General features: G+C 38.3%; 1 protein-coding gene across 9 annotated transcripts in view; it reads left to right on the top strand.

Moving 5' to 3' along the window:
- LINGO2 (leucine rich repeat and Ig domain containing 2) overlaps positions 1-27,094 on the top strand; it is a 1,108,249-nt gene that overhangs the window by 217,753 nt on the left and 863,402 nt on the right. For all 9 annotated transcript variants that reach the window (XR_011431581.1, XR_011431582.1, XR_011431583.1 and 6 more), the window contains exon 2: positions 9,755-9,851. The gene's annotated coding sequence lies outside the window, so the exon portion shown is untranslated. The remainder of the gene's footprint in view (positions 1-9,754; positions 9,852-27,094) is intronic.

Below are 27,094 nucleotides of genomic sequence, written 5' to 3'. Positions count from 1 at the left end.
GATGAGAAAATGGGGACAGAGAAGACAGTCCTACATGCACGGTAGGTAAATTCAACCCAGTTCCATTCTTACCACAGACTGGACTCCTGCTGGGGACAGTCTGGAGGTTAGATTCACTGCCATCCAGAGAATTATGCCTACCCCAATTATACCTAGCCTGACAGTGTATAGTTGTATAGTTGGGTTTGTACCGTTAGCAGTATGAAAACACTTCCTAGCCAGCAGATCTAAATGAGCATAATCTTTCTCCATCATTTTCTGATTTCTCGGCTTTCCTTAAAGACAGATATACTGTTTCCTCCATTTTTGTACACCTCGAGATTAGTGATTGACATGTTGTGAATACAGTCATGTGACGTTTCAGTTGATGATGGACCATGTGTATGATGGTGGTCCCATAAGATTAGCACCATAGAGCCTGGGTGTGTAGCAGGCTATACCATCTAGGTTTGTGTAAGTACTCTCTGTGGTGTTCACACAGTGATGAAACCCTCTGGTGGTGCATTTCTCAGAATGTATCCTTGTCATTCAGTGATGTATGACTGTATTACATAAAGGTGTGTTGTTTGAATGAATAAATGAATGAATGAGGGGATTAATAAATCTATTTCAATTATTATATCAATGTATTCTAGAAATGTGAGCTGTTCTGATAATTCAGCCACCATTAGTTTACATAAAAATGTTTTTGGAATGCTGAACTTGGAAGTTGTTTTTTTGTAACCTATTTATAAGTTAGATTTGCCTATATATTTTTGGAAATAACATTTTGCTCAATTATAAATGTGATATATGCCCACAGCAAAAAAAAAAATTTAGATGATATCAAAATGTTTTAAATGACAATTACACATTTTTCCTACACCCACAAATGCCTATAAGTTAGCACTTGAGATACTTCTATACTTTTTTCTTTACTTTTACACACACACATTTTAAATAATACAGTTTTCTGAGTGATAAATGTACCATGATTCATTTTAACAAGACCTCTGTTGAAAAATATTTAGGTTGTCTCTAATTTTTTGATATCTTTTTTAATGAAAAGTGAACATGATTTTAGTCAAATTTCTGAATATCAGGAATAGATTATGTACATTTTTGCTCTAAAAAGACTATTTCTGTTACTTTTGACTCTGAGTATTTTGAAAAATCTCATTCACTTATGCTGAATATCTTAATACTAGCATTAAAGATTTAAAATTCAATTGTTGCAAACACAAAATTTAGCACTAACAGCATCCTAGAAAGAACATTTCTTTTATTATCTTTGAGATGTACACCGTATTCACCCTCATGGTTAGTGCCATCACATAACTGCGGGTTTTAGAGTTTGGCATATATTAAAGGTTGAGCCCTAACATCCAAAATGTCTTTCATGTGTCACTGTGTCTAGATGATATTTAAACTCTCTTCCAGGCTTTGAAAAGCACCATGAAACAGTAGCCCTTCGTAATAAATAGTTACAGAACTCTATTGCTGTTCAAAATTTGACGGAAATATATATGTGTGAACTATTAGTCTACTAGTCCACTTTTGTCAAATTTTGAATAGCAACAGAGTTCCGTGATATATTCATAGAAAATGGCAAGCTAAGTATAAGAGGCTGAATCTTGGGATTCATTGTTCAATGTGTGTGTGTGTGACAGATAAGAAAGGAGGGAAGGAGAGAGAAGGGAGAGAATGTCAATATAATGATGAGGGCATTTAATTCCTTGTCTCTTGAGGCATTTTTGCCCCCTTGGTTCCCCTACCCGGATATCTCTTCTTCCCTTTCACAGTCTCACCCGCTTACCCTCAGGGGATTCAGTCCAAGACCCCCAGTGGATGCCTGAAATGGCAGATAGTACCAAACCCCATATATACTATGTTTTTTCCTATACGTACATGCCTATGATAAAGTTTAATTTATGAATTAGACACAGTAAGAGGTTAACAACAATAATATAATAAAATAGAACAATTATAACAATATACTGTAATATAACTTACCGTAGATCTTAGCAACGCCAGCATACGATTTTTTTTCTTTCCTTATTAAGTTGAGGACTTTCACTTTTTCACTTAAAGGAAGCCCTTTACAGCTTCTCTTTGGCATATCTGAATTTCCAGCATCATTACTCTTGCGCTTTGGGGCCATTATTAAGTAAAATAAGTTACTTGAATACAAACACTGTGATACTGGTGACAGTTGATCTGATGACAGAGGAAGCCAGGTGACTAACGGGCAGGTGGTGTATTCAGCGTGGATCCCCAGGACAAAGGGATGATTCTCGTCCTGGGCAGGACAGACGGAGTGGGAAGGGGTGAGATTTCATCATGCTTCTCAGAACAGCGTGCAATTTAAAACTTGTGAATTGTTTATTTCTGGAATTTTCCATTTAATATTTTCAGACTGGGGTTGACAGCAGGTAACTGAAACCATGGAAAGTGAAACCGTGGATAAGGGGGGACTGCTGTGTTTTGTCCACATCTTCTTTCCTTTAATTTACTCCTATCCTTCTAGTCCCATCTATCCAAAGTGTTTGAAATATTCCAATGATATCTAGACCTCACCTCTCATCTGGATCTTTTTCACTTCAGCCCAATTCTTTCTTTCATCACCTTATTGGACTCAAGTGACAATAAAATATGATAGTTTGCCAGAGGGAGCTTTTATTTTCTTCTTCCTATCTTCTAATGTTGGGACTGTTTCTCTGTTTTTCTTTCTCAGTACCATCCCCCCCCTCCCCCCCCCCCCCCCCCCCAGTCTCATGGGTTTGTTTCTCATTTCCAGTCCACTGATTTCCAAACCTATGCAACAAACCAACTCAGCAAACCTTGATGACTTGATGAAACTCCACCAGGGGCTGATGAACATGAGTGTGATAAGCAGGGTAATGGGCAGCTACAAAAGCAGAATTCTCCAAATTCTCCAAATGATTGTGTTGAACTTTGTCCCATGTACTGTCCCTGCACTTTCCCTTTGCTTGTTGCCACTTCTCATCTCATCCTCTCATTCTTGGTTATTGTGAGCTGAGCCTCTGAGGTCTTGACATCCTCTTTGGTTGAGTTTTCCTTCACTTGGAAACAGTTTCCCTGGCCAACTGTTGTCTCCCACTCTCTTTCCTGTCCCTTCCTCTCCCATCCCTCCCCTCTCATCTCCTGTCTCCTCTCTCACCTTCTGCAGCACATCTCACAGCAGTTCAGCCTCCCTGACAATTAAAGGATTAGGTGGAATAATGAGTGGGCCTCATTATACTGTGGTAAGGGAGATGCCAATTCCCGGAGGGCTGTATATCCTCTCAGATCCAACCTACTGTTTTTAAAAACATTCTCCTCACACAGGAGAGGCTGTTAGTGAACTGTAAAAAGTGCCTACAACTCTCTCTCCAGGACCTCAGGAGATCTTTCTTGGCTCCCCTTCTGCTGTGTCAAACCTACTTGGTATCATTATATCTCCTTTGCTTCCATTGTCTGAACTCCTTTGTTGTCTTCTTGCCTGTATCTTTTGGATAGATGCTTTTTCATCATTACCGTTTGGTTCTTTATTGTAGGGTCACTATTAAACATTAGATTTTCCTCAACTCTTCATTCTCCCCACTGAGGTCAATCCCACCACAATGCTTAGACACAATGGTAGCTCTCAGAATCCAACCCAAGTTAGATGTGAAGAATTCAGATGGATTCCATGACATGGGCCTTAATATTTGGTCATTTTTTTTGCTACTTTGATTTTGTTGTATCAAAAATAATTAGCAGTGGAGCAGCATCATTAAGAATTTAGACTTTGGAATCAGATGAACCTAGATTTGATGACAAGATCCACCACTTAAAAGTAGCGTGACTTTGAGAAAGTTTTTGTACTACTCTGAGTACTCTGAGTTTGAGTTTTTCCATTAGTAAAATGGATATGATAGCAGCACCAATTTCATAGGCTTACTATGGGCATTAAGGTGTTATAAGTAAAGAACTTAGTGCATTGCTTAGAACATAAAAAGTGCTTAATAAATGATCATTAGCATCCTTATTTCTTTGCAAATTGTTGAAATTTGGTTTGTAGTGGTAAATGGAAATTCTAAGGCCAAGTGATCTATGAATGCATTTTTCACTAAATTTAGCTATAACTAAATGTTAAAATCATTAAGTGAACTTTATTTTCCCAGATCCACCTCTTTTATGGTGATTCTGGATTTTTTCACATAAAGTGATATAATCAATCAAAACAAGAAAAGCATGAAGAAATGTTTGACATTCTGAAAATGGAAGCCACTGTACTTGTATAAATTTGGAGTTTATATGCTGCAGATTAGGGCTATTGGGAGATCTCTAAGTATGGACTTTATTACTGCCACCTGGAATTGTGTGGCCTTACCTGTAAAAGGCAGATGATACTCAAGAATCGTAAAGTTTAGGAGAACCTAGGGAATGCTGCGCTAAAAGGAGGACATAGCCATAAAATAAACATTAATGTTTGTTTCAGGCATGGCATTTTCGTTCTGGTTCTCCTCCAAGGTAAAGCTCCCTAATTCTGCCAAATTTCACTTGCATGAGTTTGTATGTTGCAATTTGGCATTGCACTGCATGGGGGGTTGGGGGGAGGTCAATTCCTGTGATCTTCCTTTTCTTTCTCGATCTTTCCAAAAGAAAATTTCCCATTGTGCTCATTGACCTAAAAACGAAGTGGTGGTAAGTAAATAATACCTCCCAGGGACTGCTTCACATACACACTATTTTAATGTGATGCTTTCTACATCCAGAATCTGAGTAATAGGCCGGCCATTCTCCATGGCCCTCAACCACTGAGCTCATGAATATGCTTACTCCAAACACCTGAGATGCAGAGGCAGCTAGAGCTCTTTTAGGGGGCAATTCCTTGTGCTGCCACTTGGTCCTACCATGTTAAAGAGTTCTTCTGCTTGGAATGAAAGAATACTGGAGTCATAAAGGATTTTAGAGAGCACCAAGTTTAGGATTCCCCAAACTGTGTTCCAAAGCAATGCTGTCATCCCAAGAAATGACATTGTGATAAAAAGGGGAGGAGATTCTGTGGTCAAACAAGTCAGTTAAACTTTTTTTTAAGATTTTTATTGTTGGACCCTCTTGTAATCTTTACTATGTTGAGGGAACTGTGAATCTCAAAAACACAAAACGCATGCAGTATGTTGTATTTTACAAATTTCACTACCTAACTTGCTTTAGCATCTTCTGGTGCACCAGTGTTGTGCAGAATAGTTTGGGAAATACCATCGTGGTTCCACCACTTTATTTTATAGATAAAGAAACAGTGCCACAGTTAAGACAAAAGCCTGTCACTTTAATAAAAATCAGGGTCCAGTTTGAAAGTATTAAAAATTCACCAGAATTGGCAGGAGCACATAGACAGCTCATCTTTCTGTTTGGCATCATAACGGCTGGCACTGGTAGCCCTTCATGCTCCCAGTGCATTTTCTCCTCTCTTCCCAATGTTACATACAGCCTCACACAGCCTATGTTGTCCCCAGAGGTACTCGGTGACAAGTCACCTTTTATTTGCGTAAAGGAAAATAGCAGCCCAGAACTCCCCTTTTCTTGTCATTGACTTGTTTGAGACCTAATCATATACATGCTCGTCTCATTCACTGTGAACACTTATAGTGACACACTGGTAGTGACATAGTCATTTCACTGTTAACCTATTGCTTTAATTGTTCACTTACAATGAATGTAGCATTGCATCTTTTCTTATGTTTCACAATAATGATTTGAAGATTTCATAATTAATTGTTTTTGATTTTGTATTTAAATACAAAGTGGATCTTTGCTGTGTGTTTAAGACTGTGGACATGTATAATGTATGGTAGAAAGTACCAGTGGCAGTTCAGCTTAGAAAGAATTAATGCTTTCTCCATCTCAAACACAAGAAGTTGCACACTATTAAGCTTAGAGGGAAAATTATGTATTGACGTCTCTTTCTGTTTATATAAACTGAGTATCTCCAGGCATTGCTGACTGGAGTGTGTGAGTGTAAAAGTAAAAGCATTGACAATACATCTCTAGTACTAGATGCCAAAGTCTGTCTTCTTCCAGTGCAAGGCATCCCTCACCACCTCTATCAACAGCCAGTGTGGCTTCCAGGTTGTGGCAGAAGGAAGGGTAAGACCCTTTAGACTAAACACAGGCACACACCGCGTACATTCACATTAAACCAACCTCTCATGAGAGAAAAAAAAATCTTCTTAGGAAATGTGACTCTTTGAAAACTATGGCAAAACAAAGATCTTTCTATTTTCCTTCTTTGGCAATCTATTGCAATAGCAGACTCTCATTCTCTGTTTCCTCTCTGTCTCTCTTTCTCTCCCTCTCTCCTTAATTTTGCCTCTCTGACTCTGTATCTTTCTGTCTCCCTCCCTCCACATTTCCTTCCTTCCCTCAGTATGTTTCTTTATCAGTCTATCTCCCTATTTCTGTTTCTTCTCCTCTGTCAGTCTGCTCCTTCTCTCTCTCTTTCACTCTCTCTTTTTCTCTGTCTCTCTCTATTTTGCCTGTTCCCTCAGCTAACGGTATTTTTAATCTTAAAAATTAAACCCATAGAACTCGCCATAGCGATGTCACTGACGGAGGAGAGGGGCATCTCCCCCCTGGCCTAAAGAAGGCTTCTATATTCAAATCATAGAAGTACTCCAACACTTCATGTCTTGTTTTTGCCTCACTATTTGATGAGTGGTTCTTAAAATTTTGGTCCTTGGACCATGGAGTTGCCAGGATATTTTTAGAAAGCCTTCTGGGTGAAAGCTATTTTTGAATTAAGACCAAGATATTATTTGCTTTTTCACTATATTGACAATTGCACTGATGTTGCAAAGGCAATGGTAGGTAAAACTGTTGGAGTCCTAACACAATTCAAGGTGGTAAAAACAAACTGTTACAAGTAGTCATTGTATTTTTTACCATCGCATATTTGAAGTAAAAAAAAAAAAAAAATCCAGTTCACCTAACAGTGTCCTTGATGAAGTAGAATAGATTATTATTTTTATAACATCTTCTGAATAAAATTTTTAATATTCTGTGCAATGAAATGTGAAATATACATAAAGCACTTTGCTGAAAACTGAAGTATGATGTTGTCTCAAGCTAAAGGAATTGTGGGTTTGGTTGAGTTGCAAGCTGAACTAACCATTTTTTCATTTGACGCCATTTTAATGTGAAAATTTGACTGACGAACTAGAGTTAGGTGATTTAGATATTTGGAATATATTTCTCAAAAATAAATAAAACAACTCTGTCACTTCAAAGAAGGCAACCATTTTGTATTTCTATTTGTTGCCAATGGTCAAACTTGCGCTTTCAAGTAAAAATTAAAATTTTGAAAATCTTTTGTATGTCACCACAAGCTTGACAACTTCCCAAAACTTAAAAAATTTTCTGATGAGATTGGTGGTGATATTAACAAATGTAATTTTTTGGTACTGTATAATTTTAAATCTGTCAATAGTTTGAAGATGTGCATAATTGCACCATTGGCTTAGGACTCAGACAGACTGTGTTCATATTACTGTTCTAGGGCTTACTAGATGTGTAAAATGCGATATATAATTTAGCCTTGACTTCAATTCTCCATCCATAAAATGATTCTAATGTACTCCTTTTTCAGGAAGTTTATGAATAGTAAATGGAATAAATTATGTAAAGATAATAACACATTGTAGGAACTCAATACATGTTTTTGCTCTTTTTATTAATGTAAATAATTGTGATAACCATACCTGTTTCATAGGACATTCTGGAGGCTAAATAATAAAATAAATGGAAAATATCTCAAAGAATGTTAGATTATTCATTCTTCTTCTTCTCTCCTTTCTCCATCCTCCCACCTCCAACCTGGGAATAAAATATACATTCTATAATAGAGTCCCATCAGGAAAACAGAAACTACACCTGTTGTTTTAACAAAGATGATTTAATATAAAGGATAGGTTCAACAGCTGCTGGAGAACTGGAAGAGGAAAAAGGGGCCCCCGAGGTTGTACAGAGATGGTGGCCACAGGAAACAGCTCCACCCTTTGGACTTAGGGGAATAAAAAGAAGAATTGGGGTTACTAGGAGCTTGAAAGAAGAACACTGTAGTTCTGAGGTCCATACTTCTTTGAGGTGGTGCTGTGCAGCCTGTGTTGGTATCTAAGGAGCTCAGTTGAGAGGCTTTAGGGAGCTCAACTCAAGAATTCCCAGGAGGGGATGCAGAGCCCAGTGCTGACGCCTCTGAGAGGGTAGAACAAGCTGGTTCTTGAAGGGCTTGAAAAATCTGTGGACAGACTGATTTCTGCTAACAGGGTAAAGGACGATTGTGAAAGCAATGCTGGCAGCAAATGAAGATGGACCAATAAGCCCCTTGCTCCCCTTCTTCTGCCTGCCCGCAGCCCCCATCCTCTGTCCAGTGCCCCTTGTTGCAGAACCTAACAGAAAGTCAGCTGACAAAAAAGAAATATGTGTGCAGTGACCCAGCCCCCAGTCTCAATGCAGAATATAGAAGCTGGGTTTTGGGCTATGAAACAATAGCTTCAATACTGACAAAATTCTTACTTGGCCTCTGTTGAGAGGGAAATTAGAGTGGCCTTCTTTGTTCAAAGTCTGTACCTGAAGTGGAGCTATCAAGAGGACTTGAGATGTCAATATTATTTGATTGACCCGGTGGACTCATTTTCATTTCTAGGTTTTGAGAGGAGAGACTCACTTGTGCCATTCAGTACGATTGTAATTGCTATTTTTGCAAACTAGAAATCCAGGAAGCCACCAGGAAAGTGAACTAATGGAATTGTTCTAAAGTGACTAATTTAAAATTGATCACTAGGACATGCCTCCTTAAGCTTGAGATGTTTCACACAATCAGGTTTTCAGTGTTTTCATTAGTGTTATTTGCATAACCAAGATTTTATTTAATTCTTTGGTAGAAGATTCTATTGAAATGAAACCAACATAGCTATTAAAGAGCGTAGACCTGGGCTGATGAATAAATGTGATTTCATTGTATTTTATGTGATTGCAGTGTAATTTCTTGCAATAAATTTGACTTGCAAGGGGTGTGTGTGTGTGTGTGAGAGAGAGAGAGAGGTGTCTAACAACCATTAAAATTTCTAAGTTTTTGCAACAGAGCATAATATCTGATAAATTGATGAATGAGGTTTCAGTTCAGCAAAATTGTCAAGGCTAGAAATATATGTAAAGATATGTTTTTCATAATAATTAAAGTGATTAAAGGCAATAAATAAATATGTTTCAATATCATATGATGGTTTTATTTTGTGCATTCATCTTGTTGAAGGACAACCACAGACATCTTCAAAAGGGAAAAGCTATAACATTCAAATTATTTTTCTTTCTCTGACACACTTGCTATTACTTGATTGCTCTCATACTTTCTGTCATTTATATGCTATTAGTGATATTTAGATCATTTAATTTGAAATAGATTGACTGAAATTACTCAGTATGATGTGGAAGCTATTTTATACCCTAACTATTATTTTCTAGTATCTATGTAAGATTACCCATTGACTTATAAAAATAAATATAATGAAATTCATTATCTGAAAATGCAAGCTATAGTGTCATCAGGGATGGATACATCAGATGGGATTGTGAATCTGCAGCCTGGAAAGACATATGCAGCAAGTTTTTTTCAGAATGAGAGCAAAAGCAGCCAGATGTAAAATGACATGAGGAATCTGAGATGAACACTGTTGGAAGGATTTACATTTTTTTTCCACTTTCCCATAAGTTCTTCTTTCATTTTGTTTAGGGAATCTGTTGGAGATGGTTTCAAGGTGTAGAACCCTTATGCGTGAAGTATCCCAAATGAAGTTGGAGCATCCACATTGAGTTTGCTTCATACTGTGGTAAGATGAAATGATTCTTAATATATTGGCCTTTGGAAGACATGATGAGGAATGCGTGTGTCTTTGTGTGTGTGTGTATAAATAAAAATTATGAAGGTTTGTAATCTGATATATAAATCTGAGATTCAATAATAACTCTTTTTTTATTATTTTGCAATGATTATTTTCTGACTCTGGGACACAATAGGGAATTCAAATTTGTTGTTATTAATTTCCTGCTATGTGTATGTGTACTATTTCTGTTAGTCAATAAGTCAACACAACAGCCTCAGGAGGTAGGCAATCTTACCTTCACAGTACAGATGTAGAAAATGGGAAGTTCAGAGAAATTAAAGCCTCGTCCAAGATGATGTAGCTAAGAAATGGCACAAGAGTGATTTGACTCCATGCTCTACTTTTTCTGCTACCATGCTGCCTCTAGCATCTGTTATAGGTGAGTGGACAAAAAATTAATCTTGGCTGAGGGCAAGACCCTCAAGTTTTAAACTGTCATTTAGAAAAGAGTCGTAATCGCCTTTCCTCAGATAGGAAATCAAAGTGAAGGAATTTCCTTTATATTTTCACTACTCTTGAAAAGAGAAAGATTTCTGTAAGTCATTGACTGGTTACATGGATGATGGTGTTTCAAAGAAATTGAAAGTTAGAGAAAAACTGACATAGGAAAATATGTGCTATAATTTTCCCATTCACCTTTGCTATAAAGTGAAAATCTGTATTTGCTTCCTCTGTATCCTGTCATGGCCGACAACATAGTTTAATGGAAATAGTATCAACCCCTCCTTTATGGCTGACTGGTATATGACTCAAAAAATTTGAATCTCATTTCCCTTTTCTGTTACTTGTACCATGAGGTTGTTGTGAGGTTCCATTGAAATAAGAGGTAATATATGGAAACCACCTACAATTCTGCCTGGTACACAGTAGATTTCAATAAATAAAAGCTATATCAAAGACCTCATAATGTAACAGCTATTAAAATATAAGTCATTATTCGTTGAATGTCTACCCATGAAGATTTGTAGTTAAAAAATGTTTATGTGAAAAATTCTCTCCATTCAACATCATGTCAAGTTAGGCTCGAATATATTTTGTTTGTGTACAAGACATTTGTTTGGGGCAAATACTGGTTGAAACCTTTAGAATTCCAGTACACTTTAGGGGAATTAGTTTATAAATAGCAGAACACAGGTTCTAGGGACTCAGCAATACCACTAGTTGATCTAGCTATCCTCCCTGAAAATCTGCAAACAAATTATTCCTAGTAATTCCAAGTGAGATACCCACTCTGTCCCTGTGAGTCAGATTTACTTGGGTTATTCGCCTTGGGAGTCTGTAAAGCGTTCCCTCAGTGTCCTTCCTGCTTACGGAGTCTTGCTTCTATGTTGGTAAGAATCAGCAACATTTCTGTGGGAGCAGATACCATGCCTGCAGTTGAAGATTACATTTGAACTTTCTATGTCGTGAAATGGAAAAAAAAGCCAACTTTCAATGTGAGATTCTGAGAAGAAACCTTCAATCATCCTCGAGTTCCAATGTGAATTTTCACGTTTTTATGGTAGAGTAAAAGCCTACAAGATTAATGAATGCAATGAAGATATTGAGCTAGAACCTCCAACATAAATAGACAAAGCCTCCCCCCAGAGCACCAGGGGAAGGAATCTAGGCTATTCTTTAGTGAAGCTATTTTCAATTAGTTTACATTCTGAAAACACCTGCAAAATTGTCCACATCCCTCCAACGCTGTATTACTTCTCAGTTCAAGAGTTTCGCTTTTGGAAAGACACTTCTAAACAAACAATCCCAAATTTCCACTTTACATCCAGCTTCAGAGTGAGTTAAAAAGTTGTTGTTCTTAGGGATAGAATTTTCTTTACTTAGGCCCTCATTTCTCTTTGCTTTTTCTTGTAATAACACTATATTTGCTTCATGTTTTACTAACTCAAAGATAGTGATCAAGTTACTTAACCTCTATTAATCTCAGTATTCTCGTCATAATATGATGATCATAACAATTCCGTTGCAGACATTTTAAGGATTAGAAAGAATATGTGGAAGTCATCTAGAACGTTGTTGATAATTTTATATGGTAGCTATATATCTAGATCTGCTGGTAGGTTTGATAACATGTGAATCTCCCAAATATTCATCCAGTCCCTTGGAATCTTCCAGAAGAAGGACAAAATTGGTTCAAAAGATTGAAGTGACTCATGAAGCGGGGAGGGTTCTTAAAGGAAGCCTCAATTTGGACATAAGTGTCTAACCAGGAAAATAAGTATTTTATTCACGAATTATCAGGCCAAGGAAAACAGACCTTTACCTCAGGTGTGTTCATATTACCTGTATGGTATTGTGCCTTTCTCGTGAGCTTTGTCATATTTGTATCTCTAGGCCAATAGTTGTCAAACTCTAAAGTGTTTACAATAACATGAAGAGCTTATTAAAGGTAGAAGGTACAGGATGCTATTCTTGGGATCTTGCTTCCATAGTACAGGTTGGGGTTGGATCCTAAGAATCCACATTTTAAACATTATTATTTAGAAAAAGAACAATTCTGGTATATACAACTAACTGGGGCTTAATAGTTTTCTTCCTTGAAGTTTTAAGTTTTACACAATCTAATTCTAGAGATTTATTGTTATAGGTCAAATTGAATAACTTCATTCAGTAACTGTTAAGACAGATAACTGAGAAAGTGATAAGCTTCAAGAATGATTCTCTACACTTATTTGGCAATAGAGTAACTTTGCAAAGATTTTGGTTCCGTGAACATATAAGAAGCTGATAAACACATAAGTTGGAAAAAAGAATACTGTCCCAGTTAATAGCAACAGGAGTTCTGATTTGGCTAATGTTTATTGAAAACCTCCTAATAACCAGTTGCTTTCATATGCATTAGTTATCAAATGTTCATTCTAGCCCTCCTCAGTACCTAATATCCCTAGGCTACAGATTAATGAAAATCGATTTATAGAAGTTACTGGATCATCAAGTGATGAAGTTAAGAAATGATAGGACCAGGACTCACTCTTGGCACCAACTCAGTGTGCAACTGCTATATCTGCTTGCTAATCCTTGGATAATTCAATTTTCCAGTCAGGAAAGGTTTTGTTTTATGGCAGCCCGCAGCATAAGCACATGTGAGAGCAATCAGCCTATATTTGTTTTGTTTAAGCTCCTGAACACTTAATTCACCATCACCTGCTGAGTTAGACTTTGAAAGGCATCAGTAAAATAGGCCTATTTCATCTGCTTTGTAAAACTACTTAGAAAGAAATTTCCTGAAAAAATGTCTCAAGTATCTTCTGCAGATTCTTACTGTTTCTCGCCAATGTGCTAGTTGATCTTCATCGATTCGGCTAGTCTCCTTTGCATCTAGGTTTGGCTATGTGTCTAAGTTATAGGCAAGAGGATATGAAACACAATAATGTGTGCTGTGTCCAGGCCATGTCCTTAAAGGGCTCACGTGCATGTTTCTCCTCCTTCTTCCTCCAGTAACTTGAAAGTGAATGTGGGGTGGGATGTCCTGGTGACCCGTCTTGTATCATGCAGACAAGAACAACTGTCTCAAGATAGTAGAACAGCAACATAGAAGGACCTGGTTTGCAGGCTTAATTTTTAGAGCAAAACAGTCCAGGACTTCTTCTCTGCTGAATGTGACGTGAAAGATAAGTAAATTTCACTTATTTAGACATTGCCTTTAAGCCATTATACATGGTGGAATATATACCCTAATGAATGAATACATTCTTCCATAAATATGTTATCCATAAATGCCTGGCGTACTGTGACTCCTTTCAGTCCATCCTCTGCCGGAGCAATACATAAACTTGTTACTTTTTTCCGCTCTCCTTGCTGCTGCATTTATCTTTCATGTATTTACAGTGTGTGGAAGGCAAATATGAGACGGTAGGAATCATGAACCCTGAGATGAATTTCAGAGTCTAGCCCTGCTTAAAGACATTGAAAGTAAACTTAAAAAGAAAAACCCCACAAATCAGGCTATCCAAATAAAACTTGTCTGCGGACTACATTAAGTGGGCTTCTTGAACTTCTGATACCTACGTAACGATGTCCAAATCTACATGATCCATAGGATTTTCTTCAATGTTCCTTGCCTTTCACCCAATCCCTCACCTGGTCTATCCTCATTTTGCATGCAGGACAGATTAAATTTTATTTTTTCACATCCAGTATGTCTTCTTGACTCTTTATTTTAGAGGATATTTTAAATCTATAGTTATTTGCATTGCAGCCAAAGAATGCAGTGTTCTCCTAGCTTCATAATCCAGTCTTGAGTTTTTATTTAGCTGCAGTTCTGCTACGGAGAATGTTCCCTACCCAGTGAGTGGTTTGATTATTACGTTGGCACACTGGGACCCAACCTGGGATTGCTTGGCTCTTTATCTTGCCCGTTAATACCACAGTTTGTGCACTTTCTGGTTAACAGAGCGCATGTTTACTATGTACCTTAAGATATCTCATGATTGGTTGGCTATACAACAGCAGTATTTTATCATTCCCTGTCACTCCCTTGATGCTTCTTCTGTCTCTGAATGTACTTGCTGGCCCTTTCAACTCAGTGGTCTACTTTAATTCCCTTAGGCCACTGAGATAAGTGTAATGCCTGCACTTTAGTCACTGACTCAGCAAACATTTACACAGCCATCCTTTTTTTTGCCAGGCATTGTTTGAGACAATGGAGAGGAAGACATCAATAAACCCTCCAGTTGCTCCCTCTCTAAAAGGGAAGGTAAATAAAATAAGTTTAAAGAAACTCCACCTTTTAAGTATAATAGTGTAAACCTTAAATCGTAGGGGCAGGGAGCAGAGGAGAAAATTCCTGTTTTACTGGAGGGGAAGAAAGACTAAGATCAGGAGTATTTCATGGAGGTTCTACTTCAGTTGAGTGTGGAAAGATGAACACACAGACTCAGGCAGATTAAGTGGTTTTTCCATAATGTCACGGCTAGCTAATGGCAGAGGAGGGACAAGGATTCGTACCCAGGTGATTCTGATGTCACAGCTTATACAATCAGCTATTCTTGCTGCAGAGTTTTTGGTTCTTAGTTGTTTCTGTACTTGAATGCTCTTCACATGTTGGCACCTCTCTGCCCCACATCACTTACTCCACTTTCTTCTCAGTTATAGTTACACATTAACTTAGTAGTAGAGATGGTGTACAAATTCAGATGTTTTTCAAAGAAACGCCTTCCAAATCTTCAGCTTCCATATGTACTCCTTCCTAAAAGTGGTCCAAATGAGATACCACTGATGGCCTGCCAGTTCTGCTTTCCCATCTCCCCTTTCACTATTGCTCCTCTTTCATTTTACAAAGCAGTCATGCTTCTGACTCGTGTCCTTACTTCCCAGAGTATGCCGTCTGGGAGTAAAAACTTCAGTGATGATAGGCAAAGGGAAGATTCAAGAATGAAGTGTAGCTCCCAGAGGGACAGTTCCAGGAGAGCAAGACCATGTAGCTTAAGGAAGAAAATGGGGAGGGGGAGTGGAGGGAACATCTTATTTCATTCAGGCGGCACACTTATGGCAATGCTACCCTCTTAATCTACCTGTTGTGGGCCACTTCGTTTCCTATTCATCCACCCCTCCCTTATTTCATACTATCTCTTATAAGATGGAAGTTTCAAAGATCTGTATACCCAAGATTTTAAGGAACATATATTTGAAACATATGTAAAGTATATAATAAGCCAGAAATTATACGTTTTGGAATGATATAGACATATGCTAAATTCTGGTCTGATTTCAACTTTAAAAAGGTGTGGGAGTATATATATTGTGTGTGTGGGTTTTTTTCAAAAATATTTCAAGGAAAAGTATATTTGAAGACCTCCTCCCAGGTGTTGTTTCTCTAGGAAGCTGCTGAGGAAGGGTGGGAGGACATGTATGCCCAGATCTCCATCATTCCCCAGACTCCCTGACTCCAAGCATTTTTAGGCTTATTCTTGAGATTGTTGGATATTTGCCTTTTGGATAACTCAAACATTAGTGTCAACCCTTTGAAGATGAGATAAATATCATCTAGGTACTTTGCAATGCTGTTATTCTCTAGTTGATTTGACCACCATTTTTTCATTGAAAAAATGAACAGAAAATATATAGGCCATTAATTTCATCTGAGTTAAAAAAATTTGATACATATAATAGGTTTCAGGACATAGTATTAAATGAATGAATAAATGAGTGAAAGATTTATCCTAATGTAGAAAGCAAAAGAAGAGTTTTAGATAATTCTTGAGAACATGAAAGCAATTATACTATGATATGTATAAGTATTTGTCTAGTTTTGAAGATTTATTTTCTGATTTAGTGAGCTTACTTTATCTTGCCTGGGCTTATCACACAGTATTAGATAATTTAATTGCTCAATATCATTACCCTGTAAGTGCCAAGGCGGCATTTGTAGTGTTGTCATTGTACATTTCTCCAAGCTATATCACACAATCACTGAGAAAGGAAAAGAGTGAAGCTAGTTTCTTCTCAGTCTTGAAGAATGACAGTAAAATTGTGATTGCAGCATAAGTAAATCTGTATATCTAGATACTAATAAATGCCCTGCTGCCCTGGAATTCAAAGGAAGTGTCAGGCCGCTCAGGCTTGTCTGCTACTGGTCACAATCTCTAAGCATTTTTATAGCTTTGCAGCTAATGACTAGCTTGAGAACTTTCAAGAGAGTTTTGCTACTTTATATCCCATATCAATCTCCATTATTGGATCAGCTTATTTTCCTTTAACATTATTTTTTTCCTTCTTTTTAAATTTTCTTTTGTGTGTATGTGTTTATGGGGGAAGGGAGAGTGGTGGTGATTTGGGGTGAAGAGGTAAATATGAGTGTTCCTTTTAAGATGCATTAGTCAATTTTCTTCTTTTCAGGGCCATTTAAAGCAGAAAGTGCATAAATAAAATTAATTGCATAATTCTCTAGACATCTGTCAAAATCTTGACATGCTCAGTCCCTATAATTGGTGTTGTATATTCAGAGTAAGTTTTGCAAACAGCAGGTGCACAGGCTACATGAGAGCTGCCTGTTAAATAGGGGCAATATGCTCTAATGGATGGTCTGTCAGCAGTCCGTCATTTACAGCAGCCACTAGGCAGAGTCTCACAAACCTGCCTTCCCCATTCCTATTTCTTACGCATATACACATGCAAAGATTTAGGGCCTGTTTTATGATTTTATAGCCACTGCAAACTTGTTGGATGTCTTGACATATAACCAAAGTAGACAGCTGTGTTAGTTGAGATGATACTAACTTCTATAACAAACAAACCCCTGGATGTGTAATAGCTTAAGCCTAATATAATTTCATTTCTTAGTCATTTAAAGTCAAAAATAAGGTGGCTGGTACATGATCAACTCTCATTCAAGTAGAGATTCAAATATCTGGGCTCCTTTCATCTTCTGGCTTGCTATTTTCAAAATGTGCCCTCTAAGATCACCCCGATTCATTTCAATTAGCTGGTAGGAGGGAAAAGAGCATAAGGAAGAAAGGTGGGTTTTGGGGGACCAGGGTCAGAAGTGGTGTCCCACGCTTTCCCTCATATTCCCTTGGCTAGAACTCACCATTGAAGTGGAGGTGGGGAAATATAGCTGACCTGTGTATCCAGGTGGGAAAAAAACACAGTTTTGTCAAATAGCTTACCGGTCTCTGCCCAGCAACGTGTAAAATTCTGAAACTACAGTCACTGATAATTGTATAGAGGGGAAGAAGATGACCAAAGGTGGAGGCAGACAAGGAAATGGAGAAATTGTCAAATGTGATACAGTACTTCATAAACGATTTTTATAATTGTATTGATCTTCTCATGAAGAGTGAAAAGTGCTGATTTGTTTTGCAACTATTGACAAATTAAACACAGCCACAAACAAGGCTGGGCCCCACTATCAGAGAGAGCGTAATTCTGCCAAAGACTGAAAGAGAAGTTGGTACATTTATTCTACTGCTTAATCTGGACTAGGTTATAGAGGACTATAGGGCTTAAGAAAGGTAAACGCCAGCTTTCTGCTCAGAGGGAATTCAGGAGGGGGCAGATAGAAATGCACTGCAACCATTCATTCGTTCATCCCACACACCTCTATTCAGTACCTTCTGTATACCAGATACTAGACTTAGGCTTGAAGACAGAGAAATTAATAAGATAGAACCTCTGCTCTCAAGACCTCACATGTGAGTGGGAGAAGCAAGCTGTAAGCTGATAACTAAGGATATTATCACAGTTACAATTCTACGAAGGAGTAGTTGGGGGAGTGATTACCTCTGCCTAGAGCTATCAAGGAAGACTGCAAAGAGGAGATCCCATTTTCCCGGAGACTGGAAGTATCAGTCTTTTCAGGCAGAGGAGAGACTTTTAGGGAACATTAAACCCCTGGCCAAATATAAGAAAATGCCTGGCAGCCTAGGGGTATGAAAGAACATGGCATAAGCAGAAAGAGGAAGTTCTTTTGCATGTCTCAAAATAGAGGCTTTATAATAGGATGTACGAGTCTGGGGAAGCCAGCTTGTGAACAATGACTCCAACCTCAAGGGGGAATGGAATAGTGAGTCTTTGAGTGAGAGCCTAGCAGGGGAAAGAGTGAATCTCCCTGGATGGCACTTCTTCACTGTCAGCACTCTTAGAGTCTTCGCTAGCCTTCTAACTGCAGACAATTAGGCACTCCTGCTCACTCACCCCACGGTCACTCTTTCTGCGCCGTATGTGTTCCCAGGGAACCACAAAAGGGATACAGCTACACAGGTAGAATTTGCTGAAATGAGATAAGTGCAGGAGAGTAATGAAAAAAATCAAAGTTTATTGACTTTAAATATAGGTTGCTTTTACATATATATGACAGAGCAGTGTCCTGCTCTTGAACAGTCCCTACTTCGTGGTTCAATTTCTGCCTGAGAGCTCTTGTTTCTAAACAATATATGTTTCAGGAAAACAGGATGGGCAGAGTCACAGATATGTGACATAGAATAATGTATGTTATAGTATATAGTATATACTACTTATAGCAAAATGTGAGAGGAGGGAGATGAATTGCAGAAGGAATAATTAAGCAAAAAGCAACCAGAACTAAAAGATTTGGAAATTTCTCAGCTTATCTAACTCACAAAAAATGAGAAAGCATGTTTGGGAGAGAGCACTAAGGGTGTGACTGGACAGTCTCCATGAAGAGATTATCCATAGATTTTAATCAGCCATCTCAACAGAAGTCAGGAATAGAGACTGACTGCCAGCGTAGACATTGACTGCAAGTCGGGCTAACGGGGACAGAGACAATGGAACAAAGGAAGGCTTTCAGACTTCTGGGATTCTGCAGGACAAGACAAGAGAGCTATCCACTATCCAGCTGTGAACATGTCTTATCCTTTAAGAAAAGGAAAGAATGACCCTGAGAGGGTTTCAGAGATCAGCCCAGGGCCTCCAGAGCAAGACTGCCACCCATGGCCAAAGGGTTAGGGCCTCCATCAAGGTCCAAAATGTTGAGACTTCTGTCCCAGTAAGACAGAAGGGTGGGGCTGCTACCCAGTTGGACCTGGAGGGCAGAGCATAAATTCAAAAAAGATTATTTTCAAGCCTTAAGATCCAATGGAATTTGCCTTAATGAATTTTGGTCTTCCTTGGGACCCCTCACTCCTTTCTTCTTTCTGGTGTCTCCCTTTTGGAGGGGGAATGTCTATCCTATGTCTGTTCCACAACTGCATTTTGGAGGCACATAACTGGTCTGGTTTCACAGGTTCACAACTAGAAGGAGTTTTGCCTCAGGATGAATCATACCTAGAGTCTTACCCATCCCTGATATAGATGATATTTAGATGACTTTGGCCTTTGACTTGTTGCTGAGAATGAGCTAAGGGCTATTGGGATGGGGTGAATATATTTTGCGTGCCAGAAGGACATGAATTTTGGGGGACCAGAGGGCAGAATGTTATCAGTTGAACACATCTCCCCAAAATCCATAATTTGAAGCCCTAACCCTCAATGTGACAGTATTTACAGATAGACTCTTTAAGGATGTAATAAAGGCTAATTGAAGTCATAAGGAGAGTATCCTAATACAGTAGGACTGTTGTTCTTAATAAAGGGGAAGAGATACCAACAGTGTGTACCCACAAAGGAAAGTCTATGTGAGGACATAGTGAGAAGGCTCCAGTCTGCAAGCTAGGAAGGGAGCTTTTATCAGAAACCTGATCTGCCAGAACCTTGATCTTGGACTTTTAGCCTCCTGAACTGCCAGAAAATAAATTTGTGTTGTTTAAGCCACCCAATCCATGGTATTTTGTTTGGCAGCCCTAGCTGACTAATATAGTGTGACTGACCAGTTATATGATAATAATAATAATAATAAAAATAATGTTTACCACATGTCAGGTACTATATCAAGCCCCATATATACATTATCTCATTAATACTCTCAAAAACCCTTGGTGATGGTTATTATTATCACTATTTTACAGATTAAGAAATTCAGGTCAAACAGGAAAATCACTGCATCTCCTAGCAGTGGAAAACTCATTATTATTTCACTACACAATGGTTCCATGTGACTGTCTGCAAGGAGCTTCACTTTTCTGAGCTTCAATTTCGTTGTTTATTAAGTGATGATAGTATGTGTGCTACCCTCTTCAGAGGGTTATTTGCATGTGTAGGGAGAAAGAACTATTCTTCAACCCTCTAGGTTCTTCTGGCTGGTCTAATAATTAAATTAACTTGAGAAGGAATAACAGGAGAAAGTGAAACAAATTTAATAGCATATATACATGGGAGAAACCCAAGAAAACTGAGTAACTTGCCAAAATGGCCAAAGCCACCACTTTAAATGCTATCTCTAACTAAAGACAAAAGAGGATTTGGGGTAGTGGTTTGGAACTTCAAAGAAAAGCAAGGCAATTCACATGGAGATGGAAAAGCAAATGTTTGTAAACAAATGTTTGCCATGCCTTGCAAAGTTAATGAGACATGGGGAGGACTTGGATCAAATAGGCCTTGCTAGGTTCCTCCGTGTCTCTCACACCTAGTACATATTATGCTATAATTATCTATGTGATAGCTCCTTCCTGGAACAGACCTTCCATCTTAAATTCCTTTAGGCAGTTAGGGGGAAGGTCAAAGTTTCTTCCTGAGTCTTTTGTTCTTAAAAATAATCAAGCAAAAAGAACCATTTTGGGGTGGCAAATTCCGATCCCCCCAACATGGTTTAAATAAAATGACTTGAGCAAATACATTAAATGGACTCCAGTCATGAATATCTTCATCAGCATCACTATCATATTTTGATGACCTTCTGTTTCCACTCAAATCACTGACTTTTCACAAGACTCTTCTCAAGACGTCACAACACCATTGTCAAAGTATCTTTCTTTGGAATTCTCAAATCTGGCTTTTGTCCTGACCACTGACTTGTCATTAGAAAAAGGATTTGAAGATAATGCTGTCTTTAGTGGCACTCTTCTTTTCAGATGGTGGAAGAAGGTTGATTTCCTAAAGATTTTACTGAATTTACTCCTGAAGGATGTTAATAGAAATCTTGTGAAAATTTATTTGTATTGACTAGTTAAAGAGACTGACCCATGGAAGTAGTTTATAGGTCTTACTGTTAATTTTACTCACATTGAGTTCCATGCCTTTTTTCCCCCTAGTTATCTGTCTTTGTAGAATAAAATACTTATTTTCTTTGATATGACTATTTTCGTAGCTTTTATTTGGCTACTAGAACATAGCACTTTTTTTGTCATTTCCCTGACAAAATCCAGCTGTCCCTCTTTTCCTATGTAACAATAGCCTTTTTTTGTACATCAGGTTGAACTTTATTTCAGCAGAAGGTTTTCTAACTAGAGTCAAAGATTTCAATTTCTGGCAAACAACTGAATTGTAAAGTAATCAGACAAGCTTAACAATAAGAAACAACTCTCAAAGATGTTACAATAATAATGCAGATTTTTAAAAAATACATTGTAATTAACCTCTTTATGCCTCCAGAACATATATTCGTTAGCCAACTTGGTTTAGATACAGGTGCTGATTGCTTCTTACCAATAACTGTAAATAGACTCTTCACTATGTATATTTTGGTCTCCATCACTATGCATTTGAGGAAATTAAGAATTTAAGTATTCTCATTTTTCTGCAAATATAAAAAAGGATTGCGTGTTTGCATGCATCAAGGTTTATCATATTGTGTTATTTAACTTTTATATTGTTGTTCCCCTATTGTCCCAATCTAAATCTTTTTCTATATCTTAACTATAGGAGAGCCAAAAAATGAAATAAGAAAAAAAAAATTAGGTCATATAACAGTACTGCACCAAGTGACTTTTTTAGCACAGAATAGTTTGACAGGTCCATGTTTGAGATAGCTAGTAAGGATGAAAAAAAAAAGTGGCATGCTGTTATCTCATTTGAGTGTCCTCATAATGGTAAAGTTATTGGGTTATTTGAAAAATTAAAATCTTTTATCACATGTAATGTGTTAGTCTCTTCTTTAATGTCAGTTGCTGAAAATATCTCCCGGGAATTTGTAGGTCACACACATATGTATCCTCTTTTGTACTTTTTTGTATCTAATCTTGAAAAAAAAAGTATTTTTAAAACAAAAACTTAAGTCCCGTATTGGTAAGTATCCTTCTCTTGGATTTTTGACACAATTTCCCTTAAAGAAACATTTTAAAGCAATGGTATACATTATTCTTAGCAAAATCAAAACCAGTATCAGACCTCAGATCTCAGGAAACAGAGAACATTTCACTTTAAATGGACAGCATTGTTATCATGATGGATTTATTCAGCAGACAATAGCTCCATTACCAAGGCAATCTGAATTAATCTGAAATTGAATCACCCCTTGCACAAACATTGGGGAAATTGAAGCAATTTTAGATTAAGACATATAAATACCATGCTGTAAACTTTAAATTGAATTCAAAATAAATTAAACTCTTTATTGTCTTAGTTTTATTCTTTCACCTTTTAATCTCTTTCTTTGTTACAAAGAGCAAAGTTATAAGAGGTTTTTTAACCATATGAAAATGTATACTGGAATACCAAATATAAATATCTGGAATAAAAGATATCTAAAATTTTTTAGCAATTGAAAGCATTTCCTTCTCCTTTTACACAGAAAGTTTCATTTTTATCATACTCAGCGTGAAATTGTTTACAGCTTGTGACAGAATGGAAAAGACATAAGGCCTTGACATCAAAATTATTAGTCAACCTGTCAGTCAAAGTTAATTATAGAAGATGCACAAAAGTAGGCATTTATCTGATGGACCCTCCTAGCTCACATTAGTAATTTAGAGACTCTTTTTAAGGGACTCATTAGCTAGTCTATTTGCAAATGACTGCCGCTGTCTGGGCATACTGCCTTTAGGTTCTATTTTGCTGAAGGATAGTGTTCTCTTGAAAGACAGCCATGTTGATCAGCATAAAGCAATGTAATAGGAGTTGAAAGTCATGTGCGGGCCAAAAATGATTCAAAGAGAAATAAAACATGTTTCAATAACCAAGCTCAGCTAGTTATGAAAAGATTTGGCATTTTCAGATAGCTAAATGTGTTTTTCTCCCCAAATCTTCACGTCAGCCGGAAAGAACTGTTACATTCTTGTCAGTCCCCCTCTGTCCTTCTCCCTGAAATATTTCTACATCCTCACGAAAGCTTGGTGCCTGCCTGTGGACCTGCTCTATACCCCCATCAGATTTCTGTCCGTGGAGCATACACTATATTGTCTTCTGCTGCTGTCTTGCCAATGCCTGAAAGCAGAAGGAATAAATTTCTTAACACCAACAGCTGTGTTTAGAAATGGCTATTGATGGGTTAGTAAAGAGTTCTTGTGCAATTAGTGGATGAGGAGGCCAGAGACTCGGGTTTAAAGAGAGTCTTTTCAACCTTGCAAAGGAGTTTAGGCTTAAACTGAGGACTTCGGGGAGCCCAGTGCAGCAGAGGTGTGGCATGTTGAGAATTATATTTTAGGAAGATCCCTCTGGCAGTAGTATGGAGAATAGATTGGAAAGAGGTAACTAAAGGCGAATAAATGTGTAGCAGAATCTTGTAATTATATATGAGGCAAGTAATTAGACTCTAAACTAAAGCAGTAGCAATGAAAATGGAGAATAAGTCATAGAATTGAGACAAATCTGGATGGTACTTTAATAAAGCTTTGTAACAAGACATTGGGCAGGAGGGAGAAGTCAGAGACTGTAAGAAGTCCCTGGTTCTTGCCTTGGATTAGGATAATACAAGAGGAACACAGGCTTAGTTGAAGAAAGGTTACATTTGAGGGGCTTATTAGGCACCTGGAGAAAATGTTCTGGAACTCAGGATGTTCTGAATAGAGGTAAAGATCTAAAAGTGCCTGTGTCCTTGGATTTCTCTGAGCATTAAATGAGATAATGTCTGTAGCATGCTTGGCACAGTCCCTTAAATACAGTAAGTGCTCAATAAATGGTAGCTATTGTTCCTGGTGATCAAATGGAGAATGTGATTTGGATTAATCTAGGATGGAAGTTTGTCTCCAGGACTGAATCAGATGGACAAGCGATAGAGAGAGAACGAATTGAGGCTATAGGCAAGGTTGGTTAAAATGATGGGCCCTGGGAACTATGCTCTAACAAATTAAAGGGAAAAAAGCTGCTTGGCTGCTGGAAAATGACGTGGATGTTTGTTAATATATCTTGAATATGATACATTCTTGCTCCATGAAAATGGATCATATTGCCAGGTCCTCCTTTGGTCTATTATTTTCTTAAGCACCTACTAGATTTATATTTGCCTCATTTGTCAGTATTGCCTCAACATAAAAACATCTTGCATTTGAAATCATTGACCAAGGCTGTACTTGCTAATTAGTTATATTCCAGCCTTATGGTTCTTCAGCCTCACCTTGGAGCCAAACAATTAGAAAAGCAATTTTATCTGTGCCTTGCCTCAGACAAGTCTTCATTTTTCTTCCCTTCACCATATGAACTACGTGGCCACTGACAAAGAAGGAGGTGGTTAAGGAGACATGTGAAGTGCAGCCTCAGATCATAGCCATACATCTTTATTAGAAAGAGATCAGGCCAACTGGCTTCTCCTTGCATTGCAAATTAGGCAGGGGTGGCAATGAGAGACTGGGTAGTAGACAAAATGGATTGTACCTGCCCAAATGGAGGCAGAAATGCTCATGGAGGTGTTGTAAACAAGCTTCTAAGCAGCAGAGAGACACTGAGCTGTCTGCAGGGAAATGAAAAAGAACCACAAATTAAGCATGGCGCAGTTATTCACTGTTTTATATTAGTGTCTCTAACTCCTGTAAATGCTGTTTAGGGTTTTCGTATGCTCAAAACTGTCATTTAATCTGGAATGATGTCGTTACATATTTGAGAGTCATTTTGAAAACTTACTGAAAAGGATCTGACATCCATACCATAGTGGGTACATCTGGGGACATGGAGGCAGTTTATTGGCCACAGCAAGCTTAATCCAAGTCACGAAATATCTAATTTCTCATGAAAAATGAAATTCCAGGAGCTTTTTTTCCTCCTCAGTGTTATTAAACAATCTGAATTCTGCCAGAAGAGGGAATGGCTCATGTGGAAAATATTTAATTGCCTGCATTCATATGACAGGAGTGTTCTGAATCTAAAACAAGGTATAATGAAAAGCAGTGGAGTAACATTGCCAAGAAGCCGCTTCTCGTAGGTGATCGACTAATCCCCAAAGACACTCTGGAAGAGAGTGGGTTTGTGGTCAGAGGGAGTGAAGCCGGGTCCTAAATCTGCCATTAATTAACCCAGGAACTTAAAATCCCCCCTCCATTCCAATCTTCCCTCTCTCCCTTCTTCCCCCTTCCCTCCTTCTTCACTCCCTTCCTCCTTCCCTTCCTTCCTGGATCATTTCTATAGTGTCTACTATGTACCAGCATCGTGTTAGCTACTAAGGGACAAAGATAAAACATACTTCTTCTGCCTTGAAAGAGCGTTGGGGAGGATTGGGAGGGGGTCGAATCATATGACTCATATCTTTTGCACTTCTGATATTCTGTGATTTTCTCCTGTTCAAAATCTTATCACACCGTCCACATCATTACTTCATTTTCTTACTTGGAGAAATGAATCTTGAATGCAAGGTCACATAGCTGGCTTGCAAGAGTCCTTAATATAGTCAATAAATGTTCACTGAGCACTACTCTGTGCTGAGCATCGTGCTGGGGGACCATCATGGAAATAGCACTGAGTGAAAGAGGACCATAGACGAGGGCCAGACATTCTTCTCTGAGGACTATTCAAGTGAGAGTTTCAAGAGAGTTGAGGTCTAAGTCAAACTCTTAAGGATGAGCCTGCAGAGATGGCAGGCAGGAGAAGGAGTCACCCTGGGGCATAAGAGGTCAGTGAAGGACATTTGTGGCAGAGAATAGCCTGCGCTGTCGGGAATGCAAATTGTGTTTGTCAGCTTGCCAGTCATGGGGCATCCCTGCAGCACCAAGTGGAGACGGGCAGAGCAGGGAGAGGTCACCTTCAAGGTGACGCAGAGAAGAACTCTTAAAGAGCCATTCAGAGGAGTTTGGGCTTTATCTTGAGGACAAGGAGGGGTTTTAACTTGCATGATCCGATTTGCATTTAGAATAATAATTGACTAAAAAATAAGTATCCTGTGAGAAAGATGTGAAGAGAATAGAGTGGAGATCAGACTTTTAAAAATTAGTTCCTTCCAAGCAAGATAACCTTATATTTTAGGTGTGAATCTTAGTCTTAATCTCAGGGGTGCTAAAATGTACTGTTTTATCGCTCATGTACTTTGTAGTCTGAATCTGTATTTCCATAGGCTGTGAAAATATTAACTTGGCCGTTGGAAGAGTTGGAATCCTTCCCCAGCTCTGCAGAGCTGTGCCATGATCCCCTGTGCCGTGATGTCACGGGGGAAAGAAATGTGGACTTTGGTCAGCTGTGTATGCAGGTGTTAAAATATCTGTAGTCTCCTCCACATAGTTTCTGCAGGTTCAGCAGGCAGACCTGCAGACAGGCTATTTGTTGAGGCCCTGTGTCGAGGGCGTGTGGTCCCTTAGCTGTTCTGTGCAGTGGCCACACCCGAGGACCCTGTGGATCTCTGCGCTCAGAATGTGGAGTCCTTTTACCACTCCTCTCCTCATTTCAGCCAGCCCAGTTGAAACACTTTAGCCTGAGGCTAACTTTTTCTTCTGTGCTGCTTTTTCTGATCCTCTTCTATCCTTTTCTCATCAGCAGACACTTTCAATTCTCCTAAG

Source organism: Equus caballus, chromosome 23, assembly GCF_041296265.1.
Source record: "Equus caballus isolate H_3958 breed thoroughbred chromosome 23, TB-T2T, whole genome shotgun sequence".
Lineage (NCBI taxonomy): Eukaryota > Metazoa > Chordata > Mammalia > Perissodactyla > Equidae > Equus > Equus caballus.
The sequence above is the reverse complement of the archived record's forward strand: the minus strand, read 5'-3'. Positions and strand labels throughout refer to the sequence as shown.